At 37.1% G+C, this 19,049-nt stretch overlaps 1 pseudogene across 1 annotated transcript in view; it reads left to right on the forward strand.

The window, feature by feature from the left end:
• Window positions 1-430: 430 nt before the first annotated feature.
• Window positions 431-19,049, forward strand: part of LOC105545874 — a 61,870-nt pseudogene continuing 43,251 nt past the window's right edge. Inside the window, exon 1 of the transcript XR_001007007.1 lies at window positions 431-1,000. The product of XR_001007007.1 is annotated as a frataxin, mitochondrial pseudogene (transcript). The remainder of the gene's footprint in view (window positions 1,001-19,049) is intronic.

Below are 19,049 nucleotides of genomic sequence, written 5' to 3' on the forward strand. Positions count from 1 at the left end.
ATAATTCTTGTCTACAATCAATTCTACTCAAAACAAAAAAACCTAATTATTATTCCTCGCTTAATATCCTTTATCACTGCTAAAGACTTACATTCCATAATGACCATTAACGACTGCCATCATGGTTCTTGAAGAGTTATTTTTCAGAAAACTTTTTCTTATCAGTATAACAATTTTTTATAACACATTAAATAAATACACTATAAACAATAATATTTAGACATTAAAGTTTCAGGCAAAGACTTGATAGAGAAAGAAAAATTTGATGTGAAAGCAGTATTTGAATGACATCTTGTTTCTCACTTATAGAAATTTGTTTTCATTGTTCAAGTGATACATAGTTTTTCTTACGCAAAAATTGTTTGTATACATTGATTTGAGGTGGAACACATAATAACATTTTTCATTAGAAATAATGGAAGTGGGCAGACCCGGAACAGCACGTGGACTCTCAGGCGCCACGCAGTTGCCGGCCTCCTGTCATCCCCCAGCCCGGCCCAGGCCCAGACCCTCACCCAGGCCCCGCGGCCGGCAGAGTTGGCCCCGCTCTGAGGCCTCCAGGCCCTGCGCACTGGCATGGATGCAACCTGCACACCCTACCACGCCAGTTCGAACCTCCATGGCCTCAACCAGATTCGGAATGTCAAAAAGCAGAGTGCCTATTTGATGAATTTGAGGAAATCGGGAACTCTGGGCCACTCAGCCTCTCTAGATGACACCACCTATGAAAGACTAGCAGAGGAAACGCTGGACTCTTTAGCAGTTTTTTGAAGACATTGCAGACAAGCCATACACCTTTGAGGACTATGATGTTTCCTTTGGGAGTGGTGTCTTAACAGTTAAACTGGGTGAAGATCTAGGAACCTACGTGATCAACAAGCAGACACCAAACAAGCAAATCTGGTTATCTTCTCCATCCAGATGTTATATGGAGTTGCTGGAGTATGAGAAGAGCTTCTTCATCCCAACAGCTTTCAAAGTGAAGCAGCAGCTCATGCCTGTAATCCCAGCACTTTGGTAGGCCGAGGTGGGTGGTTCACTTGAGGTCAGGAGTTTGAGACCAGCCTGGCCAACATAGTGAAACCTCATCTCTACTAAAAATACAAAAATTAGCTGGGCATGATGGTACACACCTGTAATCCCAGCTACTCAGGAAGCTGAGGCAGGAGAATCACTTGAACCCATAAGGTGGAGGTTGGAATGAGCCAAGATCGTGCCACTGCACTCCAGCAAGACTCTGCCTCAAAAAAAAAAAAAAAAAAGTGAACCTCTGGGTCCCCCAGATCTCTTCAGAGATATGTAATGTTCTCCTTCTTCCAACTACATAACTCTGTGAGCCTGGGTTTTCTTCATATACTCCAATGAAAACAACATATTGCAACAGATAGAATGAAGAGACAAGTAGAAGAATCCAGCTGTTTTCTATTAAGCCAAACATTACAGTTGTCAACTGAAGAATTCTAAGATTAATAAATTTGCAAAGAAGAGCTTTATTTCTCCTAAAAGATTGCAGCCTGCAGGGTGGTCATTCTGACAGGCTGAGAAATGTAGTCTCTGGCCAGAAGCCAAAAACAGACATTGAGGGTCAGAAGAATAAGATGGGCATTTATGTTGAATAGGATGGCCAAATATATGTATATGTATTCAATAAACTATAGGAGGAGTCATGAATAGTCATGAAAGGAGAAACATGCACATGCTCAGTTGAGCTTCATGCCTCTCCATGGGATGCATGTGCAAAAATTGGCAGCATTAGCATGATCAGAGGGTGGAGTTTTCTGTCCTCTGACATCAAAAGGTGAAACAGAGGACACAGAAACCCTCACTGCACATCCTCTGTAAACTGGCCAGAACCATTCCATTATGGGCAGTCTGTTATCAGGAAGGAATGCTGGTTAGTTGTGCAGAAACTGCAAAAGGAAGGGGCAGTGTCAGACCATTGGTTGATATCAGCGGTGCAGCTCGTCCTTCCAAAGGGCTGATTTCTGTTTAACCTGTAGGAAGGAAATCCTAATGGTGTTTAGCAATGGAGAGGGTATAACAACTCATCATGGCAGGAACTTAGTTTTCAAGGTTTCTCTGGGGTCCCCTTGGCCAAGAGGTGGTGCATCCATTTAGTCAGTTGGGTGACTTAGGATTTCATTTTTATTTCTCCGAGTTTTATAAAACTCTAAAATAATTCTTTGACAGCCAGATGGGAGGGGGTCCCTGGAGAAACTCCAACCAGCCTGCCCACTGGGGTGGAGCCTCGGGAGTTTGCAGCAAGGAAGAGCCTGGCGCCTCCTTTTCCTTTGTGAACCTGGGATTCGAGCAGCCTGGTAGGAAGCACTCTAGCAGGGGACTCTGGCCTTGCAGAGGATCCCTGTTCCCCCCAACCCTTTATTTCCCCTTTTCACTTAATAAAACCCTGCTTTACTCACCCTTTAAACCATCTGCAAGCCTAAATTTTTGTGGCTGTGGGATGGACAAGAGCCTTATCTTTAGCTGAACTAAGGAAAAGTCCTGCAATGATTCCATTCTTCCCACCAAATATGTTTTGTTTCGAAAATATAGTTATCATAAATATGTCATTAATATTGTTAAATCAAATTTAGCCTAAAGCTGCCTCCTTACATAGTTTAAGCTTGACTTAAAGGTTATTCTGTACTTAGTGAATTGTAACCTACCTAGATGTGTAAACAAGACTGTGACCTACTCTTGTGACAATCATTGGATTTTGGCCAATCAAAGGAGGTCAACTCTTGACACTGCTTTCAAATAAGGCAAATATGGAGCTGTAACCAATCTGGCTGTTTCTATACCTCACCTCTGTTTTCTATATGCCACTTTTCTTTCTCTGTCCATAAATCTTCTTCCAGCACGTGACTGTGCTGGAGTGTCTGAGCCTACTCTGGCTGAGGAGGCTGCCCAATTCTCAAACTGTTCAATTAAACTCTGTTAAATTTAAAAAAAAAAAAAAAGGAAAGAAAAAAGAAATAATGGAAGTTTTTGGCCAGGCGCAGTGGCTCACCCCTATAATCCCAGCATTTTGGGAGGCCGAGGTGGGCGGATTACCTGAGGTCAGGAGTTCCAGACCAGCCTGACCAACATGGAGAAACCCTGTTTCTACTAAAAATACAAAATTAGCTGGGCGTGGTGGTGTGTGCCTGTAATCCCAGCCACTCAGGAGGCTGAGGCAGGATAATTGCTTGAACCCAGGAGGTGGAGGTTGTGGTGAGCTGAGATGCTGAGATTGTGCCATTGCTCTCCAGCCTGGGCAACAAGAGCAAAAGTCTGTCTCAAAAAGAAAAAAAAAAAAAAAAACGCCGGGCGCCGTGGCTCAAGCCTGTAATCCCAGCACTTTGGGAGGCCGAGACGGGTGGATCACGAGGTCAGGAGATCAAGACCATCCTGGCGAACACGGTGAAACCCCGTCTCTACTAAAATATACAAAAAACTAGCCGGGCGAGGTGGCGGGCGCCTGTAGTCCCAGCCACGCGGGAGGCTGAGGTAGGAGAATGGCGTGAACCCGGGAGGCGGAGCTTGCAGTGAGCCGAGATCGCGCCACTGCACTCCAGCCTGGGCGATAGAGCGAGACTCCATCTCAAAAGAAAAAATGAAGGAAGGGAGGAAGGGAGGAAGGGAGGGAGGGAGGGAAATAATGAAAGGTTTCTCTTAATAAATGACTCTTCACTTAGCAGCAGGATTTATAAGAACAAATGAAAGTCATTGAGAGTAAATTGTATTCTCATTGCTTTCAGGATAAATTCTAAGCTTCTTAACATCACTTGAAAGATATACGACCTGACTTCCGCTTCATCTGACACCAATCCCCATTTCACATTTTACCTTCCAGTTATGTGGAGCTACAGAAATCTTGCACCAACTGAGGAGCTGTGTTTCTTAAAAACACAGGGGTTGGCAGAACTAAGGTTGGCATGATTGAGTTCTCACATATGATAGAGTGTTCAGGGAAAACATTAAATATATATGAAATCTGCATACCACTGCAAAGAGGTATTTTAGAAAGCATCTACTTCCAGAATAAACTGGATCAACAAGTGACTATTCTTCTGAATCCTCTTGAACTCTTCCTGAAAAATTATGGTGCTATTATGAGCTAGCAAAGCAGAATATTTTAAATATTTTGTTATACCAACTATTTTCATTTAAAGTTTACACATCAGCCCTTATTAGTTTTAAATTGAAGTGGGTTACTCATAAATATTGATTTTATGGATCGGTATCATTCACCCTGTATTTTGCTGATTAAAAAACTCTTCTTAGCCTCAATGTTGTTTTTTTTTTTTTTAATTTTACCAATATTAGCCTTAATGTATTTGAATGGGTACAGTAGCTAAAACCTTTCTCAAAGGATCCTCTTAAATGAAATGTTAGTTGGACTGTAATGAGAACATCTCTCTGGCTGCTTTGCAAAAAATGGATGCTAGCATACAAAAGTGGAAAAAGACTACTGTGGAAGTTGGTAGAATACTCCAAGGTAGTAGCTTGCCAGGGATGGTGGCAAGGAGATGGAGAGATATAGAATACAAAGGTTTTAGAATAAGCAACAAAAATGGGGAAGACTAGAAAAGGAAAGGTCAGGGTGAGGGAGGTAAGGAATCAAAAGATCTGTCTTGGGCATACACATATTATTTGCTACTAAACACACAAGTGGAGATTTTTAAGCAGTCAGTTGAAAATTTGGAGCAAAAGATGTAAATTTGGAAGTCATTTCTATATAGCCGCAAAACTAGATCCCAGGGGAAAGAGTACAGATAGCCCAAAATGATTTCATATTCAAACCATCAAAGGAATTAAAATGAATAGAAATGGACTCAATGGTGGATCAAATATCAAAAGAAGATGGCATAAAACAGGACCCTATTCCAGACTTCCTCTTCCCCAACTTACTCGTGAAGGATTTGCACACTACTTCAAGTCTTTTTTAGAATGAAGTGGGCATTAAATAAATAACAAATAATTTCTTACAGAACGTGTGCCTTCTTACCATGTCAAACAGGAAGTTAAACATTCTTCTCTCTACTGATCACATAATATCAGTGTGGCTTTCTGGAAGTGCCCTTAAATAGCATGTTAACCTGAGCTTATTACCAAGCTCGAGACCATTTCACCGAAACCAAAAGCGTTTGGCATGTGTGTGACATGCAGAGGGGTAATTATAAATAAATCCATTTCACAGGAAACCCATTTACTTGTAGTTCAGTATATTGTGCAGCTAACCCAAGTTTTAGAACTATAGAAATGTTGTTCTCCTCAAAAAAATATTCTAGAAGAACTATATCAAAAGCAGTTAAATAGCAGAAGCTAACTCCTGCCTCTACATCCTCTTTAGAAGCCACACATCTCTTGATACTCTGGGGACAGAGCTCTTATTCAGGATTTGCAACACAATCTCTTGGGAATTTTATTTTTAAAATATTCACACCCAAGCCTCACTCTTGGGGATTCAAATTTGGGAGGTATGTGAAAAGAGTATTCTGAAGAAATTCTTCATGTAATTTTGTTGCTGATTCCTGGTTAGGAATTTCTGCTCGACGGTAAGGACCTCTGAGGTTTTAAGGGAGTGAGCATTTGAGATCCAGAAAGTATTTGGGGAAGCTTCTTTGCCTTGCTTGCGCCACTTGATTGGCTGTAATCCACCTGTGAATGTCACCGTTTAATTTGAATAATAACTCAAGCCAGGTTCTTTAATTTTTATAACAAAATAGATAAATTTATCAAATATGTGTCTAGCATTTTATCGAAAGCAGATGGATCTCCTCTAGCTCACAATAACAATAACGATAATGATATTTTAGGCAAATATGATGACTGTCATATTCATTGTTCTCTCGATTTGTTCAAAATCTACATTAGTCAATAAATACAAAACAGGGACTGTAATGCATATGTGATATTCTCACCAATCAATCTAAGTTTCTCTTCCTGAACTATCAGAAAGTCAAATTTATAAACTGTTTCACCTTTGATTACTTTTGCTTCCTATAGAATGCCTTCAGACAATGTAAATTTTAAACACTAAGCCCTCAAGTTTTATGAAGGTTTATAAAAGAAATAACTTTAGCTAATAAAATGCATTGAGGATACTATCTACATGTTAAATTTCACCTCACAGGGAAAATGTAGCTAATATAAATTGATATGCCTCATTTCATTTATAAAGAGAATTATCACTACCAAGAACTACTCTGCAGTAAGTTTTAAGTGCCACTGTAGTAACCATCCTTAATCAAGGCTTTCTGGTTCAAGCATCTTTCCAAATCACTTCATTTTTTAATCTTTGTTTTAATGATGCCATGGTGCCTATGGCTTTTATTATAAGTTACTTCAAATTCTTTTTGGAAAGTGGATTGATTATTAATAATAAAATCTATCCTGGATTCACTCTCTCATAAAATAAATATTTATTTATTTCTAGTTATTGAGAGAACACCTCCAACAAGTGTAGTGTGAAGGTTTTCTAAGTTAAATAATCCAAAAACCTTCTGCTTTAAAACAGCAACAACAAAATAAAACTTAGTACAGCATATCCTGCCACGACAGGGTTTCTTTCAGGAAGTTTACATTGTAGTCAAGGATGACGACTGCTCCTTTAGCATCTGGAATAGAACTTTGTGAGCTCCTCTTCCTCTTTTCTACAACATCACCATTACTGATATTTAAGCACTTCCTATGTGCCAGGGACTGTACCAGGAGCTTTGCCTGCAAGCTTATCTAATCCTCACAACGAAGTTGAACCTGGTCCTAATAATGTACCTATTTTAGATGAGGAATCTGAAACTTGAAAAAGATTAAATATCTTGCCTTCAATACATGGTTTTAAATAAATGCATAAAGTTGTGCAGCTAGATATACAATTATTAGACTTACTCCTGGCTGAGAGTAGGAGAAATAATGTATGGAAATGTTTCTTCTCTAGATTCTGGGATAAAGTCTCCTCTGCTGCTCTCAGGAACTAGGACTTTCCTGATCTCACTGGAAATCAGAAAAATGGCTTTGCTTTCGCCCTTTTGCAACAGGCAAATGGTTGAACCTAACACATTATATGGCTACCTTTCTTTAATCTGAGCTTTGACTTTTCTGTTTACCTGTGTTACTTATGTTTAAAATCTAAATAAAGGCTTAGACAGTGGTAGATCCACTGACCAAAGGATCAGGTAGATACAGTTGACTGTCCCAAGGCCCTTAGGTTCTAAGTGGCAAGGGATCATAGGAAGCATTCACTCAGCTGACAAACTGACCACACAATGTCCCCCAAATGGGCCTCTCACAGCACTGTTTTCCTGTTACCACATACAGAGAGGTAGCCATTGCTTACTTACCATGAGGCATATTTTTTACTATAGCCTTGAGGATGATATGTGATAGAGCATTTGACTCATATTTTTGACTATGATGTTCCAAGATTAATTAATAAAATAGTTTATTGATCCAATATGTTTTATATGGAATTTACCAGCTTGGAAATCAGGAAACCTGGTATATAATCCTGGTACTTATTCTAGTGATGTCTGATTCCAGATAAGTCATTTAAGTGCTTTGAGCCCCAGCTTCTTAACTGTGCATGAGAGAATTTTGTTAGATTGTTTTGAAGGTCTCTCCCAACTCTGAAAATCAATGAAGTTACCAATCTCTATGACTGATTGTATCAAGCTACTCTTTACTGAGCTAAATTTTTACTTCATGTAATCTTCTCCAATCCGGAAAAAAATAATTCAAAGTCAACAGGCAAAAGTAAGAAAGTGCTTTTTTATAGCAGAAGGATAAATTTAAGCATGATATATTCCCACATGTTTCATCCAGTCATTCATGAGAGTTTTCTTTCATTGTTACTCATTTCCCTAATCGACTTTAAATTTGAGCATCTGATACATGAAGATGAGGTCAAAATAATCATTGATGAATTTCCTTTAAAAAATGTAAAAGTTGCTTCCTATTGTATGAGGAATTCCTATTCCTGAATGAGGTCATTTTTTCCTGTTCCTATAGGAATTCCTATTCCTGAATGAGGTCATTTTTTCTGAGTTACCAGATTCTAACACACTGCATTTATTTATCTAAGATTTGTAATTATAGACTTCTTTCTGAACCTATAAATATTTAACCTAATATTTCCTTACAGATGTTTAAGAAAAACAAATCTTTCCTTTCTCTAATTCCTCAATTCAGTGAATCAGCTCTGGGCTGAGAAATTTCATCAGCACTTGCTTCCAAGGCCAGGGAAATCTTTGTTCCTAAAAAAGAAAAAAAAAAAATCTGAACCTCAATTTACAGTGTTTATTACTTTCCCTTCCCCACCAAAAGAAATTTTCTACTATTATTCCTATTTATCATATTATTATCCTTTATTTTAATTCAATTTGCACACAACCATGCTTATTCTAAGTTTTATGTTAACTTTTCTGGAGACATCCCTGCCTGCAGTTTTTTCCTTATTCCAAAAATGGCAATAAGCCAAGCCCCACTTTCTTCTAACTTAATTTTTCCAGACATCTTAATGGCTATGTCAATTTCCTGTCATTGTTCTCCTATAGGATTTCCTTAGTCCCCTCCTGATGCCTTTGGCGGGTACACATTTATACTGAAATTGACAAAGGTAGGGAAAAGTCATCAACACTGTTCAGAGGAGAAGAGACTTATTCATTATGACGTAACTAAGTTGAAAAGCACAGCTAATGGACTATTTTGGTAGCATGACTTGAGATACAGAAGCCTTTCAGTCCCTGGAAACGGTTGCCTCTAAATGGCACTCCCAAGGTCAGGAAGGAAACATGACATCACTGGGGAGCAGCTGCCTCTGAGGTAGTGAAAAGGAGCTTCAAGAAGCTCCTGTGATTAAAGGCACATTAATCATGACCATCCAGTTGGCTAAAAGATAAGAAAAATACAAGGATTTAAGGGCAAATTTAGAAAAACTCCAAGCAAAAAAGAGTTTGAGTTTTGTTTTCATATTCAATGAGCCCTTAACCTTGGCAGAATGTTTCTTAATAAATGTTATTGTTTTTTCATTCTGTAAAGAAAATAAGTGATATCATTTTCTTCTCACCTGTGAGTTCAAGAGCAGTCCAGTTTCTCCCTACAGAGTCCAGAGTGAAAATTTAGACACTTATTTCACATTTATCTGTGTGGATTTGGACAGGAAAAAGGAGATATTAAACATGAACATTTTGAAACACAACATTTTTAAAAAGTATATCATTACTAAAGAACCTCCACAAAGGATTTAAGGAATCCAAAGCACCCAATGTTGAAACATGCTTGAAAACTATTACTTTTCCTAATTGTTAAGAGCTTTATTCAATGCCAAAGCAGACAAAGTTTTGCTATCAACCCCATTCCTTATAACAATCTAGCTCTTTATTTTTATTTAGAAGCTATGCTGAGCAGCAATATGTTGTCAAATTAATGAATATTATCAACAATAATATGTAAGTTAAATATTAATATATATGTTTCTGAATATGGTTAACTTTAGACTTGTTTAAAATTGCATCTCTTTAGTGGAATATCTTAGTTTACTATTGCTCTGTTGCAAATTAACACAAACTTAGTAGCTTAAAACAACACAAGCTTATTCTCTTACATCCCAGGGATCAGAAATCTAGAATCCAAGTGTCAGCAGGGCTACATTCCTTCTGGAGACTTCAGGGGAGAAGTTATTTTCTTGCCTTCTTTGATCTCTAAAGGCTGTCTTCATTTCTTGGCTCCTGACCCTTTGACTCTGTCCTTACATAACTTGCTACTTTATTTGATCTCCTACCCCTCTCTTATGAAGTTTGTAAGTATATCAGACGCACCGAGATGATTCAGGACAGTCTCTCAATCTCAAAATCTTCAATTTAATCCATCTGCAAAGTCCCTTTTGTCATATAAGGTAAGATTTATAAGTGTAGGGAATTAGAATGTGAACATCTTTGGAGGACCATTTTCAGCCTAGCACAATATACTTTACAATACTCAACAATATACTCAACAGTATACTTTACAAATGTTAGTGGAAGACAACAGTCAGAAGTCATTAAAAGATATTTATAAGTAGAAGTCAAACAAAGGTTCTACATGGTAACAACATTCTAAAAGTGGAAATACTAGGAATTAATTATATATGTGACAGAAAAACACTGCAGCAGTGAAACGTGAGTCCATCAACTTGAGAAGGATAAAATGGCAAAGGAATGTTAAATATAATTAATCTGATCTGGGATTAAATTGGAAATTACGGAACTTGCAATTGCAAGCTTTGAGTGAATAAACATAGATTTTGTTTGTTAAAGTTTTAAAGAAAAAATGTCCATCAACAGATCAAGGAATGAACAAATTATGATATATCTATACAATGGAATATTATTCAGCCATAAAAAAGAATGAAATACAAGCTAAAATACAAACAAACCTTGAAAATATTATGCTAAGTCAAAGATGCCAGACACAAAGGGTCAAATTCTGTACGATTTCTTTTATACGAAATATCGAGAATAGGAAAATTCATAGAGTCAAAAAACATGTTAGTGGTTGCCAGAGGATTGACAGAATCGAGAGTATGGAGGGATTACTTACCCTTTTCTCATTTAGAAAAAAGTGCAGCAGCAATCGCTGCCAGCACAGTACTCTAAGGGCAAATGGGAAAAGGGTAATGGATACAGAAATTATTTTAAAAGTTTTGAAACTAGAGCGATGTTATAGTTATATAACATTGTGAATGCACTAAATGCTACTAAATTGTACACTTTAAGATGTGTAACTGTACATTATATGAATTCCATCTCAATAGAAAAAGAGTTCTAAAGAAATCTCAACATTACAATGTTCTTAACAGTACTGTGTATATAATCAGTTCAATAGTAGGTTCTAGAAAGATCAGGAGAAGTATAGAAATTAATCTCAAGAAGTGGTTTTTGAGATTAAAACCCTGGATCAGGTAATGAGTGACCTCTGCTCTAATTTCAACTAACCACAAATTAGCCACATGACTCTAGGAAAAATCACAACGTGTCTCTACCCATTTACCCATACATAAAATAAATTGAATAAATCAGATAATTTCTAACATTAAACTTCAAAATTCTATTATTCTTTTGCACCTTCTGTTCACACTCAGCTAGTTTCTTTGGAATACAAAAAGAAAAGAAGAAAATTTCTGTCTCTGAAATTTACATTTCAGTGTAAAAACAAAATATGTTGTTTTCGATTTATTTGAGTATATAACTTATGAACAAATTTGTTTAAGATCATCAATAAATAAAGAGACAGACAGACAGACAGACACATAAAAGTCCCCCTCCACATACACACACAGAGAGAGAGAAAAAGAGAGGGAGAGAAAGAGAGGAAATATGTATACCTACCAACGGTTATATCTAGATGGTGAGATTATAACATTTTTCTTGCTATCTTTACTTTCTAATTGTTTTTTAAAAGAACATGTATTATTTGTATTGCAGAAAAAATACAAATCTTGTTCAATTTGTCTCCATATTTCAATGTTTGAAGTATGTCTAAACCTGTAGTTATTAGGAATTCACAATAATCTGGATGCACACTAATCTTTTCAGGAACAAAATAAATAATTTAACTTAAAGAAATAGTTCAACAAAAGCAGAAGGTTGTATACATGAAGATATTCATTGCAACATTGTATTTATAGCATTTCCACATTGAAAGTTACCTCAGGATCTCAAAAGAGAAGAGTATTTTAATACAAAACCTAATATCTTTAAAGATTATGTAGTTTTAAACATGGAAGAAGGAGTTTGTTTATTCCCGTCGTTCAGCTTTCCTCATTCCCTCAAGTCCCTTTGCTCTATCCCAAGCCTTGGTATATTAGATTGGCATGAAAGGGGGCATCCTACTCTGTGTTGTCTACAAAGGGGGCAACATATTAAGCACAACATTTTAACCATGGCTATACCATATGATTCAGAACACCATGTCTACTTCTGCCCTGCTACATGAGATCAAATACCACCTTCGCTAGAAAACAGGATGTCATTAGTATTCAAAAATGTTTTGAACATTTTTACTTGAATCAAGGAACCACTGAAAAGATAAAGTTTTGGAGCTGCATGGACCCATTCACCCCACTTTATAGATAAGGATAAGAAATATAGAAAAGAAAAAAATCACTTTGCCTAAGGTTACTCATTTGGTGTGAAAATTGGGGGCTTAGCCCAGCTCCAGATCCAGGCCATAACTCTTTTTCCCATGCCACCAGAACTTAGTTCTTTATTAGATGGCATAAAAATCAAAACAAAACAAAACAGGGCAATCACTTGAAAAAAGATCAATGCCAACAGTTTCATGGTTTAAGTAACTGTTAATAATGTTATTGTTATGTTCGTTAAATGGCCAAATATGGTTCAGCATGAAGACACAATTAAGTTCATGAATTGGGAAATAAAATAAGCTTCTTGATTTAATTTCAAAGTTTTCTGCTGCAATCACTCTAAATTTTCAGAGGTTAGAGTTATTGCATTCTAAACTCTGTTAAGATGTGTGCCAAGTCAACTTCCACGTGTCTCAATGGTGTGTGACCATCACTGCTTGATATTTATATTTATATATATAAATTGATATTACATATATGTAAATATCAATTACATATATATGTAAATTGATTTATATATATGTAAATATCAATTTATATATATGAATATATAAATTGCCACGACGCCCAGCCAGAAAGTGAAAACTTTTAAGCCCTCGAAGGATGGAGGCTGGTGAGGGAGGTGAGCACCTCTCTCAAGGATAAGTTACGGAAAGATGATTCTCCAGCTACAGAGAGGAGGCTGGATTAAAGGGAGACATGAGATATGCCACAAAGCTGACAAGTACTAAGTACCACCAAATATTAGTTCTCAGGTTGCTCCTGGGTGTCCCAAAACACGTCCCTGGTGTAGCAAGAATATTTTCAGCCCATGTAGAACTCCAAGGAGTGCCACTGTCTTTCTACTCCTGATAGGATCACTGTATCATAGAAGCAAAGTATGGCTACCAGTACAAAGAGGCTTATGGAGTCTGACAAGTTCACAGCCTGTAACTATTTCTCTACATAAAAAACATAAAGGGTGATACAAAATACAAGGGGACATCCTTGGGGGGTAAACTTTATGAAAATTAGATTATTAGTATTAAAAAACAATTATATATAGTCCAGTTCAGAAAAAAAATAAAATGACTAGACCTAAATACTTTTTTTGGTAAAATAAAAATAATCTAATTGAATTTCATCAGAAAGATACATTCTTATAAATGCATTGTAACATTAGTACTCCAAAAATATCCTTTTCAGGTAGGGATTATTATTATTTCCACATTACATATAGTGAAACTGAGTTTTAATAAGCTGAAATGGGTTGTCCAAAATGTTTCATGTTAATAAAATTAACAACAAAGATGGCCTAGAGTTAGATCATTCCATTCACCACAACCAACTGCTTACTCTGTGCCAGACACTGTAAAAGGCACTGAAGATGCAAGATATATAAGATGTGGACCATTGCCCTTATTTGCTTTGGATTTCCTTCCATGTTTGCAGGATTTTCTCTTTACTTTGCTCAAGCTGAGAACGGCAGTTCTAGACCCTAGAATATCACAAAGGACCGCTACATTTCCACATAGATAGGTGGTCCCTGGTTGCTTCACTCTTCACTTGACTATGAGTCCCCAACGTGCTACGGGACTTGGGATGGGGCAGACTCACTCACATGTTAATCCCCTCCAATCCACAGCTTCTGGAAAAAAAAAATTCTAAAGTCTATTTCTGGAGATTTTTATTACACTGAATTGTAAGGCTTTGTATGAGGTAAAAGGTGGCAATTAAAATTTGTTAGGTGCATCTTACGTTGCTTGTCACTGATCTAAACTCTATACTCTGAAAACAGAGTGTAAACCTTATTATCTATCTTAGAGTCTACTCTCCAAAAAAATAAAAGAAAAGAAAACATTTCCATTCAGGGTTACTTTCAATGTGCACTGATTCACATGCAAATTGGATATATGATCATGGGAACGATTTTATATATCCCTGAAGTAAAAAGCATATTATGATCCCAACACTGTTCCTAGAAAAGACAATCATGTAGTGATAAAAAAAAAAAGCCTTTTTAAAATTCACTCATACAAATTAAAAGCGATGAGATATAGCTATCAATTTTAAAGAAGGTTAATTTTTAGGCAAAGTGAGTTAAAAAAAAAAAAGACATATCAATCAAAGATTGCCAAGGTTTATCACCAGCCACAGCATGAAATTGATTTCATAAAAATTAACCCACTCAGCAACAATTTAAGTAGCATTTTGGATTCAGTGACTTGTCACGGTATATGTCAGTAGCTTTTTTCCTGAGAATCTGGTATAATAGGATAACAAAATAAAAATTCAGTTTCATCTAATGATCACTTAGGCTTCAGAGTCTGGGAAATATGTACAAAAAAATCTCTCTGGGGTTTAAAGCATAGACTGTCTTAGGCTATAAAGTACTAAAGTTAGCAAACCACATTTTCCCATCTTCCTTTGTAGTGAGAACCAAAAATGACACAAAATCCATTCTGTGATAATAATATCTTTCAGTTTTTCCATTATTTCCTAAAGATCCAAATATCTGTCATTCTCCTACTGCTAGAAACTCTTCACCAAAGTAAAATTGAGAAAAGTATCTGTGTCCCAGTTTCCACTTTACAGTATGGCACCTGTCAATCAGACCCACCCATTACCACAAATAAGTTGTTAGAGGTTTGCAAAATGAATTGAGTCCTTCAGATAAGAACCAGTAAAAAAATGTATGTAAAATTTCAACACACGAGTGTTTTGAGGGTGTTCAGATCCTAAACCTCTTGTGATTTACATGGAAGAGTATGCAACCTACACAATGCTAGTCACAATGAATCAAAGTAGCAGTGTTTGCCGGTGGTGTTATCTTTATCCTCAGAGCTGGCATTTGCTTTCATGCCAAATCTACTAGGGTATTTTAATACAGCTATCAACATCTTTAAAAATGACTGTAAATTCCAGGCTTTATTACAACCTATATAAGCAATGAGGGAAAATACTTAAAGTTTTAGTTTGGTTAGCTGTCTAAAGACCAATATGCTAAACCCAAACCCTCCTCATAATTAAGGAATCAAGTTAAACAAAAGGAAGGTAAGTATCACATTACTCTAAATTTTCCACATGTTACCATTATGGTTACTTTTTTTAAAAGACATAGAATATATGGGAGGTCAGTCTGGGAGAAATTCAGGATTGGAAATCATCAGATTTGTGAATGTGTATGCTACCTCCAAAATTGGAAGAGGAATGATATTCAGAAGTGTTAGATATTTGCTAAATATAGTAAAGCTAAAGCTTGTAGGAAATTTTTACTATACCTTGGGAAAATGGGATAGGATGGAAATAAGAAAAAAATTGATATCCGCAGGTTACTTGGAGAGATTTGAAAAAAGAATATACTACATTTTTAAAATTCTACAAAAATGGAAAATAAAATGTTCAGCAGGTAAGCCTTCAGCATTTCAATATGTCATAGACTGGTGGGTTAGATTTAAATATAAAAGATAATATTTTAAGTAAGGAATAAAACCCAAAATATGAAGAGCTACATAAAGATTTCAAGGTGAGTATACTAGTAGCAGTGGAGGTGGCAGATAGGGGAAGAATGGCAGCATTAAATAAGGAAACTGAAGTCAATAATTGGAGTTAAGACAAGGTGTTAAAATACTGAGATCAAGTTAAGGAATGAATAATCATTTGTTCAATAATTGTTATGTGCCAGGTGCTTATAGACATTATCTTGTTTAAGAAAATATATATACTAAACTCTGCTTGCAAGCCTGAAGGTGTTTCAAAATGTACGTTTTATTTTGTTTTGTATTTTTGGAGATGGAGTCTTGCTCTCTCGCCCAGGCTGGAGTGCAATGGTGTAATCTCGGCTCACTGCAACCTCCGCCTCCTGGGTTCAAGCAATTCTCCTGCCTCAGTCTCCTGAGCAGCTGGGATTATAGGTGCCCACCACTACATCTAGCTAATTTTTTTGTATTTTTAGTAGAGACGGGGGTTTCACCATATTGGCCAGGCTGGTCTCGAACTCCTGACCTCAGGTGATCCATCCACTTTGGCCTCCCAGAGTGCTAGGATTACAGGCATGAGCTAATGTGCCCAGCCCAAAATGTAGGTTTTATTATTCAAATATGAAGAGGACAACAGATCATGAGAGGATTACTATTGAAAAGACAGTTTGTTTCAGTTCCCAAGAGGAGGGGGCATACCACACCACATAGAGGGCCACAGGACGAAGCATCAGGATCAGTCAGGAGGTAAAGGGAGTGGAAAGAAAACACGGCAAGAGGCTTTATTATGGTTCCATGGGCAGAAATGGGCAGAGCAGGGTAAACTGGCTTAGGATTGGTTAGTTTGAATGATTGTATTGGGTTCTGGGGTATAAAGGCTATCTCTAGCTGTCTGGTACTTAGTAATAAGGTTATTAGAGTAGGAAAATAGTGGCTTCGTGTAAAATCCTGACAAAGGAAGAGTTTGGGATATGAGCTCTTGCTTAGTCGTTTTCAATATCTAAGAGGTGTCTTGGATAAATGTTTGCTATCTCTAGGAATTAGCTAGCCCCAGGAAGGACAGTCCCTCCAGAATCAGCAAGGTCCAGATGTGAAAATATCCCACCAAAACCAACTAGAAACCCAGACAAAATATATAAAATAATTTGTTCCAAGCATCAGACAACAGGCATTACAGGACTATGATTGATGAGAAAAGCAAAGCAAAAAGTTGAATCCTATAATCACACTAACTTACTGCTTGGAGGCAATTTCTAGTCTACAGGGCAGAGAGAAAAACACAAAAAGAGAGCCTGGCATTCTTACTAAGTGAGCAGGCATATATCAGAATTTGGGAGACCATATCAGCTAGAATTTGTGGAGCAGAACACCAGAGTAAAGGTAGTTAAAGGGAATGGGAGAGGGAGAATGGTCGGTCAAGACATTCAGAGGACTCTTATAAAATCTTCAGCTGATGTACGCATGCATAGAGTGAGATTCCATGTCTGGGGGTGGGGGGGAACGAAAAGAAAGAAAGAAAACACCAGAAAACACTGGGCTTGACAGTTTCTGGACTTTACTCAGGACTGGAAGGCATTTGCATACACACCCGCAGAAGTAGAATCATCTCATAATACACAGGCCACAGGCTAGAATCCTCAGAAGGGATTGGCCTTAGAAATAAGGCTAAGTTGGTTTGAGACTAAACACTATGCTTGGTCCTTAATGCCAAGGCTCAAAAGGAGCAAACTGATCTCAAATAACCATATGCTAGAATAAATTCTAACATGAATTTAGGGAATATGACAAAATCTAGCACTTTGCAATGTAAAATTCACAATGTCTGGCAACTAATCAAAAATTACCTGGCATAAAAAGCAACAGAAAAACGGTATTCATAACCAGTAAAAAGGAAATCAGTCAAAAGAAACATTACCATAATAATAACAATGATACAACTAGCAGATAAGGCAATTCAAACAGTCACTTAAAAATTTTTTGACACATTATGCTTGTATATATCTAGGGGGTATGTGTGAAATTTTGTTACATAAATAGAATGTGTAATGATCAAGTCAGGGTAATTAGGGTATTCATCACATGAGTATTTATCACTTCTATGTGTTGGGAACATTTTAAGTCCTCTCTTCTACCTATTTTAAAACTACAGTACAGCCGGGCATAGTGGCTCACACTTGTAACCCCAGCACTTTGGGAGGCCGAGGTGGGTGGATCACCTGAGGTCGGGAGTTCAAGGCCAGCCTGACCAACATGGAGAAACCCCGTCTCTACTAAAAATACAAAATTAGCCAGGCATGGTGGCTCATGTCTGTAATCCCAGCTACTCGAGAGGCTGAGGCAGGAGAACCATTTGAACCCAGGAGGCGGAGGCTGCAGTGAGCCGAGATCGTGCCATTGCACTCCAGCCTGGGCAACAAGAGCGAAACTCCGTCTCAAAAAACAAAACAAAACAAAACAAAACTACAGTACATTGTTGTCAACTACAGTCACCCTACTCTTCTATCAATTACTAGAAATGATTCCTTCTATCTAACTATATGTTTGTATCCATTAACCAATCTCTCTATCCCCTCTAGCACCTATATACCCTTCCCAGCCTCTGGTATCTTTCATTACACCCTCTACCTCTATGCAATCACCTTTTTGGCTCCCAGCTATGAGTGAGAGCATGCTATATTTGTCTTTCTGTGCCTGGCTTATTTCACTTAACATAATGACCCCCGGCTCCATCCATGCTGCTGCGTATAATAATGTTTCATTATTTTTATGGCCAAAGAGTATTCCACTGTGTATATATTCTACATTTTCTTCATCCATTCATCCATTTGTAGAACTTAGGTTGATTCCATACCTTTCCTGTTTTAAGTAATGAAGCAATAAACATGGAAGCACATGTAACCTTTTGATATATTAATTTATTTTCCTTTGCATAAATACTCAGTAGTGGGATTGCTGGGTTGTATGGTAGTTACATTTTTAGTTTGTTAAGAACTCTCCATACTGTTTGGGCAATCTGGAGAATGTTCTATTTGCTGATAAGAAAAATGTATACTTTGTAGTTATTTAATAAAATATTCTGTAGATGTCTGTTAGGTCCATCTGGGATAAAGTTCAGTTTAAATCCACTGTTTCTTTTTGTTTATTTTCTGTCTAGATATTCTGCCTAATGCTGAGAGTGGGGTGTTGAAGTCTCCCAATATGACAGTATTGACGTCTAGTTCTCTCTTTAGAACAATTAATATTTGCTTTATGAATTTTGCTGCTTCCACGCTGGGTGCATATATATTTAGAAAATTTTTATCTTCTTACTGGACTGATCACTTACCATTATGTAGTGAACTTCTTTGTCTCTTTTTAAAATTGGTGTTTTTTACTTATAAAGTCTGTTTTATCTGATATAAGTATAGCTAATCCTGCCTGCTTTTGGTTCCTGTTGCATGAAATATATTTTTCTGCTTCTTTATTTCAGTCAATATGTGTCTTTA

The sequence above is a fragment of the Mandrillus leucophaeus genome, unplaced genomic scaffold (assembly GCF_000951045.1).
Source record: "Mandrillus leucophaeus isolate KB7577 unplaced genomic scaffold, Mleu.le_1.0 Scaffold340, whole genome shotgun sequence".
NCBI classification, from domain to species: domain Eukaryota; kingdom Metazoa; phylum Chordata; class Mammalia; order Primates; family Cercopithecidae; genus Mandrillus; species Mandrillus leucophaeus.